Here is a 10,008-nt window from a genome sequence, read left to right as displayed (position 1 = left end):
GCCACATTTTCATATAACACAGCAAGGCCTTGCTTGGTTTTGTGACTTGTCTTAAAATGACTGACTCCTCTTCACAAGTCTTAAACAAACAGAACCAAAGCATCAGAGCCTCATCTCTTTATGATCAGGTTTAGATTTGCTGGTTTTAAATTCCTTGTTATATTTTGTCTGATCACAAGAAACTGTTCATCTAGTACAGTAAGTGCTTGCAGGCAGACTATTAAAGTATCAGTTATTCTCTTCCAGCATATTCAGCTGATGGGTAATCTTACCCAAAGATCTAAACTATTTATTTATAAAACACAATAAAGAAATGATCTCTTGGTGTAAAGCAGTTACTGTAGGGAGGGTTTGGGCCAGTTGGATCAAGCAGTGTGAATAAGAGAAGGAGAAAACAATCCTATAAATGGATGAGATGAAGAAGATTTATGAGATCATCTTGAAATTCCCCCAAGATAAACATCAGGAATAAGTTACCATAGAAAAGAAGTGGTGATTATCTATGAGTTCAAGAAATACCCAATTCTTTCTGAAGAAATACTGAATCATTATTCCAGAGCAGGATCCTGTCATGGTTACATTTCAGATCCATGGTCTAAACTGGGCTGAATGGGAATCTTCCAAGGGCACCTATGATTACTGGAAATATAACCAGGAATTCTGTGAAGGATTTCCTAACTCAGTATTCATTTCTGCATACATTTCTTGTGCTCTAGACTGGTCAAGGGGTGGGTGGTGGGCAGAAAAAAGATACTCAGTACTTTGCTGTGGCCCTGTTGCAAGGAACTGGGAGGAAGAGGAAGGGGGCAAACCCAGATCTACTGGAGCAGTAGAAACAGTATAAGCTTCCTACAGACAGCTCTGTTTTCTGATTACTTTGTGACAACCAGTCAGGTCTAAGAGATAATATATTTTAAAGTGATAATTCTTCCTTCATTCCGCAGGAGCTAAACCCTGCTTCACTGTAAAAACGATCTGAAGGATATTCAACACGAAACTTCACAGGGCACCACGGGCTCTGCTTATCCTCAGTTCAGATCTACAGCTTTCAGTTTGTTAAACAGTTTTACAGTGGAGAAATACTAATATCCTGAAGCCTAACTGGTACTGTGAGAGTCCCTCACAGGTGTAAATTGTGACAGCTTTATGGATGGTTCTGAGGTATCTCTTTGTTTCTTCCTTTTCTTTATCAAGTCCAGACATCGCTGAGTTTTGTAGAACATATGCAAAATCCTATTTAAAGCAACAACTTACATTGTGGAAGGAAGAAAAACAACGCAAACTGTGTCATATTTTGCTTTTCAAGGTATTCTTTTGCAGCCGAAGTGGTGAACTCTTGGTTTATTCAGTTAGAATATCTAAAGGTATTTCCCAGTAGCACAGATTTCTAACTGTGAAAAAAAGCTTCATGCCTTTTTGAACTGTCCCACATCATACGCACATTTTTTACTAGAAAAACACTTTAACTGGACAGGAAAACACATTCAAAAGAAATGTAGATTTAATCAGGAAATGTGATTGAACGGATTATTGCATGAGTTTTAGAAGGAAAATGTTCAAGTTCAATATTTCAGATTGTGTGTCCTCTCCAGACTTTTGCATACATAAGTGAAAAGATGTCTGTTCTGAAAAGCTGGCATGTATCAACTAATATTTTTAATACAAATTTAATCATTGTGGAAAGTATAATTAATATGAACATGCAGGTATAGGATGTAAATAACAGTATATATTAACCTTCCTTGAATGAAGATGAGTAGAAGTCTGCCCTGTCAATAGATTTTCCCCTAAAAGGAAACAGTTCACAGAATCCAAAGAATAGCCATGCACAAGCCCAATTGTGCACATCTCTGCCAGACAGTGATGAACTTTTTATGAGATAGTTTAAATTATATCTTTAAGACATTTCCTAAAAAGGAAGAGATAGAATTGTCCACAGCAGATTAAAAGATGTTTTAAGAAACAATGAACAAACAATCCAAAATTGGACTCCATAGTACTTAAATTTATTTGCACTTAGCACACTTCTGAATATCAAAACACTAAGTCAAATTCAGCATCAATTTATACTTTGCCTGACTTCCTAAACATCAGTGTGGGATACAACACAGCACACAATTAGGCTAGCTTTCTAAAGAATGGGGTTTGGAAATCTCCCTGTGAGTTCTTATGTGTGTGAAATCTTGAAGTACTTTTGAAAACTTTGGTCTGTTTCAGTCAGTTGATGGACAGGGAAATGGTTCAGTGCTGTTTGCCACAAACTTGATGAAAATAAGCAGCTAGGCAGCAGAGAAAGACCCTTTTAGCATGCCTATATTCCCCCAATTCAGGAAAAGGTGTATCATGAAAGAAGCCTTTTTTAGACATGAGAGAATCTGCCCAACAGGATTTCCCTCTGCTCTCAAAGACATGAAAGCTCTTATAAATCATGACACATTAGCAATGCTGGATTATTTTTAAGTGTGCAGGTTTATGTCTTAATATGCATATAATGTTATAGATTGAGTTTTAGTCTATACTAGAAAAAGCTGCATTACCCAGTGGGTCAGCCACTAATTTATGTTCTTTTCTCAGATCTGCCCACTGGCACGATGTATCTTCCAATACACCAAGGACTAAATGATTTAATGTAGTAAGGAAGCTTTCAGAATGCACCTTGCAAATGCAAGCTAACCGTGGAGAGAGGCAGGCAGTAGGACTTTTTAAAAAATCTGTATTCAGTTTTCAGAACTGCAAGAGGAGCCCTACAAATGGAAAAGTGTGTCATTTGTATTTTGCTTGCTGTCATGTCATGATACACAGAAAGCAAGGCACAGTGGGCACACTTTCATCTGAGTGACACTTTGCAAGGTGCATGGTGAAGAGGCAAAGCCTGCAATTCCAGCAGGGGAAAGCTCAAGGATTGTGCGTAAACTGGTGTGCTCTTGAGCTTCTGGCTGTGGGCATATGCCCTCCCAGCAGCCTGAGATCAGAGGAAGACCCATGCAGACATTCATTTTCCATTCCTATGCTCACTTTTGAGCAGAAGGAACTGAGCTTACAGGGTGAAGGGGAGCTAGGCATGCTTTAGATATCTCTTGACGCTGTTCCACTGAAGGTTCTTAGCTTTGGTGCTCACTGCCTTTCCATTGCTCAATGCCAACACAGTCTGAGTGAATTAATTTCTAAGCAGAAAAGCCTAGAGGGTTTTTAAGTTGGTGTGAAGTCGTTGAGACTTAGTGAGCAACAGCACAGCCTCCTGCAGATTGTGGGACAGCTACGTGTTGGGCTCGCAGAGCCATTTTCCTGTTGCATGAAGTGCGAAGTAATCCTCTTGCTATATGACTCCCTCCTGCCCTGATGAAATGATCTGGTGAAAGGATGCCACCCCCATGCAGACTACTTACAGTTTTTCTCCTTTCATTCAATAACAGTAGGAAAGGAAAGTATCATTTGATTGCTTCCACATCAGGGAGCAATCCACAGTGATGACAGGATAAATATTTTTCCTGATGCAGCAGTAATGAAGGATGTCCGTTTTGCTTGCTTGCTTGCTTTAGGAATAGTGTCAGATACTCTGTGGCTACAGGATGGCTTAAGGTTGCGAATACCACTAGGGTAAAGTGTCTCATGCCTCATTTAGAATGACTTAACCAGAGAGCTATTTCATGGTGGTCTGGTTGCACCTGTTCACACTTAACTGATTCTGCACAAATTTGACCTCTGCCTGACATCTCTGCTAACATGTCATGGCACAGTGAACACCCCTCTATTGCTGGACATGTGTTGGATTATTTCTTGAACTGTGGTGACAGCCATGTTATTCTAACTGCTCTCCAGACATTGGATGAAACAGTCCTTGCTCGCCAGCGCAGTTCCAAAAAGACAAACAGTAATAGTCAAACAAATAAATTAGATGCCTTGCTGGTATTCCCTGACTACTCATTTTCCTGAAGCCATCACCATCCCATCTTGCTCTCTTTCTTTTCCAAGTCATGTAATCATATTGCCTTATGATTTATTATATTTCAAACTGAGAGCAAAACCTAGATTATTTTCTTCAAATGATGAAGTTTTTCATGGGAGTTTATAGAAAATATTATTTTAAGGCATCTATCATTGAAACTTTATACAGTCTGTTAAGCAAGTATTGCAGTTCCATGTAACAGCAATCCTTAGATACTCCAGCTAATGCTCTTAGCCTAAGTGGGGCCCCCCAAACAATTTACCTGCAAACTTTTTCATCTAATTTGACAGAACAGACAAAAGTTGATAGAAGCACAACGTTATCCTTCTTATTCTAGAGATGTCAGTCGCAGCTGTGGAGGGATTAAATTATTTGCCCAAGTTCACGTCCACAGTTCAAGTCTGTGTTAGAGCCAAGAGAGCCTAGAAATTCAGGTTGATGCTGTGTCAGAGGAATCTTTCCCTTGTTCTTCCTATTGGTTGGTTTGTCTGCCCTGACTATGCTGAGGAGAACTCCCTTCCCTGTACCAGTCCAAGCACATCTCTCATCGGTGCTGTTATTTCCAGTATGAGAAAAGGCATTCCCCAGTGTGCACATCCTCAGTGTGGTTGGGATTTCCCCAACACTGTCACAGGATACAGGGCTCACTATAGAATTCTAGTTAACATTTAGCATATTTCTGGCTGACATTCAAAAGTAATTGCATAAGCTGAACGTAGTGAAAGCTCTTGCAACTCTGTGGATGCAGAAAGTCAACATTTACGGTCAGCTTGTTAAATTGCTGTCTCCATCTGCATTTTTCTAGTGAGAGCAGTTTGGATAAAATAACAAGTGATGTGAAGCTTTTCTGAATTTAGAAAACACTTGATGATTAAATATAAATACATGAACATTGAATTGCAGATACGTGTATCTGCCAGGAGAGGAAATGGAAATATTATGAGTAAGTCTTTTCTCACAATTTTTCCAACCAACCAGATAAAATTTACTAGAAATGAAGACGGAGGAAAAGAGAATACATTCCCAGAATTTTTTTCTGTACTGCGACAGAGCGCTTTGTCAAAAAGAAATAGGTGGAAGCCCTGAGAGACAGAGATAACCTCCCACAGTATCATTGAGAAACAGAAAGTAATGGCTAGAATTCTGTGTCCTATAAGGAGAATAAATATTAGAAAACAAATAAGCCATCCAGTTATTACATTTTAAGATAGATGGCAATGATAGCTCTTTGGGACTCCAAGCATTTAAAATATTCTCTTTTTATTCTGGTACGGGCAACATAAGCCTGGGAGGAGGATGTCCTGGAAGTCTAAAGTTGTTGGATGTGGGGAGCTTCCGTGCACCAAGAGAAACCTGGTGTTGATCAGACCATGACAAGCACAACCAGCCAGCTTATGGCAAAAGGTACAGTCCAGAGAGCCAGACATCCCTTTAGGCAAAGCACTTGAGATCTGCAACCGTGCCCAGAGGAAGAAAAAACAAAACCCTCACAGTTGACAAAGCAGTTCAGAAGGCAGGACTCCTAACATGAAGCAGTGCTGTTCATGTAAGGTTCTTAGTCCTGTGGCTTCCAACTAGACCTGGTCCTGGACCTTTCTCCTGCTTTCCCACCACTCTTGCTCCCCAGTGACTTATTGTGTTTCTGGTCAAACAATTGCTTTAGCCTTGCTCCCCTGCCTTGGAAGACTGGTACTGTCTTGAACAAAGGCTCCTCCCTGATGATCACTCATGTATCCCTTGTGTTCAAAACTTGAATCTGCCACTTGACCAAGAACACAATTGACAGTAAAGCTAAACACTCACGTACTGAGGGAACCTGTTATTCCCCATTACCTTCCTGAGGGTGAATCTTGAAGGGCTAGTCATGGGCCTACTTCAGTCTAGGTCCTCAGGATATGTGTTTGGCACAAGAGATGGCATTATTTTTCATAATCCCAGTGATGGGCCTGTTCCTGGGTGTCTCCTCCCAGGACTTTCAACTGATCTGTCTGATGCCAGTTGAGATGGCAACTGGTAGCTCCCGGTGACCATAATTGCTGAGCACGTGGTTTCCACTACAGGTAGTTCTGGCTCTGGGTTGGGGTCAGGCCTGACTTGCTTTCATTAGGAACAACTGAGCAAACTTAATACATATGGAAGAATCTGGCATGAAGCAAGGAAAGGCCCAGGTTCACTGATCTTTTAAAAGTGCATGAGACAGTATCTTATAGTGTAATGTGAGCATCTCTGGGGAATATCTGGGGACTGTGACCTCAAAGCACTTACAGCTGAAAGGAAGAAGGGACTGGCAAAAAATCTACTTGGGTAACTGCTGACATGTGGTATTTTGTCGCGATTGAGAGACGGGGACGCAGCTTGATGCAAGCAAGATGTCCGATTTATTGAGCTAACACACATACATTTATATGTTCTAAGTTAAGCGTGTCTTAAGGTGACTGGCTAATCATTCTAGCACATGCGCAAGACTAGCAAGACTACTTAAACAATAGACTATTTAAACAGAGTTTTTTGATTAGGAGATGTTCCCGCGACTATCAGTCGGCCACCTGTGGTCACGGGTTATTCCTTGTCCTTGGGTGTAGGCGTTTGCTGATAACCACAAATTCCTTGTTCCTGGGCCTTGTCTGGGCACACTGCGTTCCTTGTCTATTGCAACCCTCGATTTTGCAACAAGCTAGCATACAGGCCTCAGGCCCAGGCAACAGCTCTCGCTAACCCACATCTCCCCCTTTCTGTTTTAATTAAACATTTTGGCTATCCCAAGGTCGATGACCAACTAACTCAAGAACATCTTCTCTAACTAACATTTCCATAAACGAATCGCCAACTTGCGCCAGGGACAGACAAAAGTCTGTAACCCCAGTGCGATTTGCCCATGTAAGCCATACATTAGTACGGGGGCCAACTTGGTGCAATTCAAATCCCATGCTGACATATGTAAATACCCATAGGGCAACCACAACTATTCCCTTGCCCATCTCCGTAGCTTCTAAAACAGAGTTCATTCGAGGGCGGTGTCCTCTTCACCGGGCGTAGAATCTGGATTCAAGATGTCGTCAGAGGGCTGCTGCTGTAGTGCCTCTCGAAAGGGCCTCACATTTTTCGCTGGGATCCAACGGGGGCCTCTTTCTGTGGAGACACAAGCATAGCCTCTACCCCATGTAACGAGGGGATAGGGTCCCATTACTTTACCTGTTTCAGGGTCCCGAATTAACACCGGTGGCTTGATTCTGGGTTCCAAGAGGGTGTTTGTACTAAAATGTCGAACTATGGGAGGATTACTGTCCAACAGAGAACAATTCAAAAAATTAAAGACATATAAGGCTTTCTGTAATCGCTCTTCTGGAGTAGCGGTCCCTACTACTCCCCCTTTTTGTTTTTGTAACAAACACTTGAGGGATTGGTGCGAGCGCTCTATTAGGGATTGGCCTGTGGGGGAGTAAGGAATGCCGGTGGTGTGTGAGATTCCCCAAGAATTTAAGAAGGAATTTATTGATGAAGAGACATAGGCAGGGCCATTGTCAGTTTTAATCTGTGAGGGTATTCCTAAAGTGGCAAAGGCTCGCGTCAGGTGCCTTTGAACATCTCGCGCTCTTTCTCCTGTATGACAAGAGGCAAACAATGCACCCGAAAAGGTATCGATAGAAGAATGTATATACTTCAAACGACCAAATTCAGGAAAATGCGTAACGTCTGTTTGCCAAAGCTGGAGACTCTGTAACCCTCTTGGGTTAACTCCTCCGGCAACGGATGTAAAAGAATGTCTTTGGCAATCAGGACACACGGCAACAATATTTTTTGCCTGCTGCGTGGTGAGGTTAAATTGTCGTTTTAAACCTCCAGCATTTTGATGAAAAAAGGAATGGCTAAGTCGAGCTTGCGCTACACGATCGGGTAATACCTGCACAGGTAGCGTAAGCATATCAGCCTGTCGGTTTCCCTCGGCCATAAACCCAGGTAAAGAGGTATGGGATCTAATATGCATAATAAAATAGGAATGATGGCGAGAATCTAAGAGAAAGACAAGCTCCTGTAGCAAGGTAAACAAGACTGCATGAGAAACATCACGGAGCACTGAGGCTTCTGCTCGTTGAACAATTCCTGCAACATAAGCAGAATCAGTAATTACATTGAGAGGGATAGACCATTTCCGAAAGGCGCGAACCACAGCTGACAATTCTGCTATTTGAGGAGAGCCCTGTACAGTTTCTACATCAGAGTCCCAATGTCCAGACTTATCGTCCCACCAAAGGATAACGGACTTGTGGGTTCTACCCGATCCATCTGTGAAAACAGTAAAGGCCTGTAGAGGCTGATCGCTTCTTTTTGGCATCGGCAGAAGGTGAAAATCAGCGTGTAACAGTTTATGAGAAGGTGGATGCGAAGTAAGTTGGCCCGTATAATTGACTAGAGCTGTCCCTAATGCGTCCGATTGTTGTAATAGCCATTGCAAATAAACAGCTGTTACTGGTAGACAGATAAGGGTAAAGTCTGTTCCTGCTAAAGTCAACAGTCTTTGTCGAGCTTTGACGACAAGGGATGCAAACATTTCATGCTGTGTCGAAATAGTTTTTGTGGCTTGGTTGGGTAAAAAAATCCATTCAATAATCAGCAAAGGGTCCGGTTTCTGGCTATCCCACTGAAAGATCAGTGCATGAGGTTGCCGTGAAGGATTCAAAATGATGAGTTGAAAAGGTAACTCAGGTGCCCATCGATGCGCTTGTCTGTTGGTAATTGCTATGGCAACTTTCTGTAGGGCGTTAACAGCCTCAGGATTAAGATTCCGTGGGGCACAGAGATCTGAGCCTCCTTTGAGCATTTCAAATAATGGGCTTAGGTCTGCATTAGTAATGCCAAGCAAGGGTCTGACCCAATTGATTGTTCCTAACAGTTTTTGTACATCATGTAAGTTTTTTACCTCCGTGGCTATTTGTAAAGGCTGAGGAATAACAGTTTGAGCTCGTATGCGCCACCCTAAGTACTTCCACGGTGGCGTCTGTTGTACTTTTTCTGGGGCAATACAGAGGTTTGCCGATTTAATGGCAACCATGACAAGGGCTACAGCTTCCTCCATGACTTCATGGTGTTCTGCTGCTACTAGAATGTCGTCCATATAATGGTACAGTAAGGCATGGCGCATCATGGTTCTAATTGGACTAAGTATCTTAGCTACATACCACTGACATATCGTGGGACTGTTTTTCATTCCTTGTGGCAGCACAACCCAGTGGTACCTTTGTAATGGGGCTTGCATGTTGACGCTTGGTACAGAAAAGGCAAATTTAGGGGCATCATCTGGATGCAAGGGAATATTAAAAAAGCAATCTCTAAGGTCAATGACCGTTAAATGCCAATCACGAGGAATCATAGTAGGTGATGGAAGTCCTGGTTGTAGGGCTCCCATGCTTTCCATAGCGTCATTAATTTTCCGGAGGTCATGGAGCAGGCGCCACTTGCCAGTGTGTTTTTTGATAACAAAAACCGGCGAATTCCAGGGGCTGTTAGAAGACACAATATGTCCCTTCGATAGTTGTTCTGCAACTAATTCTTGGAGGGCGTGAAGTTTTTCCGTAGGTAGGGACCATTGATCGACCCAAACAGGGGTTTCAGTTTTCCAGATCAATTTTAGGGTCTCACGCCCCTCAATGGTCCCACCTAAAAATGTGTCTGGGTAGTTTGAAGAGACATACCCCATTGGGATAACACGTCACGCCCCCACAAAACCATAGGGACAGGTAAAACAAACGGTTTGACAGATGCTGTCTGGCCGCTTGCATCCTGTATCTGAATTAGTTCTAAGCTCTGTCGACTAGCTCCATATCCCCCTATCCCAGCTAACGCTTGGGAAACATCTGCTAGGGGCCATTGGGGTGGCCATTTGGCTTGAGAAATGACAGTAACATCCGCACCCGTGTCAATAATTCCGCACAGTACAACCCGTTGATTCCCACGAATAAGAGTACATCGACATGTGGGGCGTTTCTGCGTGATAGATTGGACCCATAAAATCTGCGGTTCTCCTGTGGAGCCAAAAGCTCCTTGCCTCTGTGGCATTAACTGGT

This window comes from Caloenas nicobarica, chromosome 3 (genome assembly GCF_036013445.1).
Source record: "Caloenas nicobarica isolate bCalNic1 chromosome 3, bCalNic1.hap1, whole genome shotgun sequence".
NCBI classification, from domain to species: domain Eukaryota; kingdom Metazoa; phylum Chordata; class Aves; order Columbiformes; family Columbidae; genus Caloenas; species Caloenas nicobarica.
Note: the sequence above shows the minus strand (reverse complement) of the source record.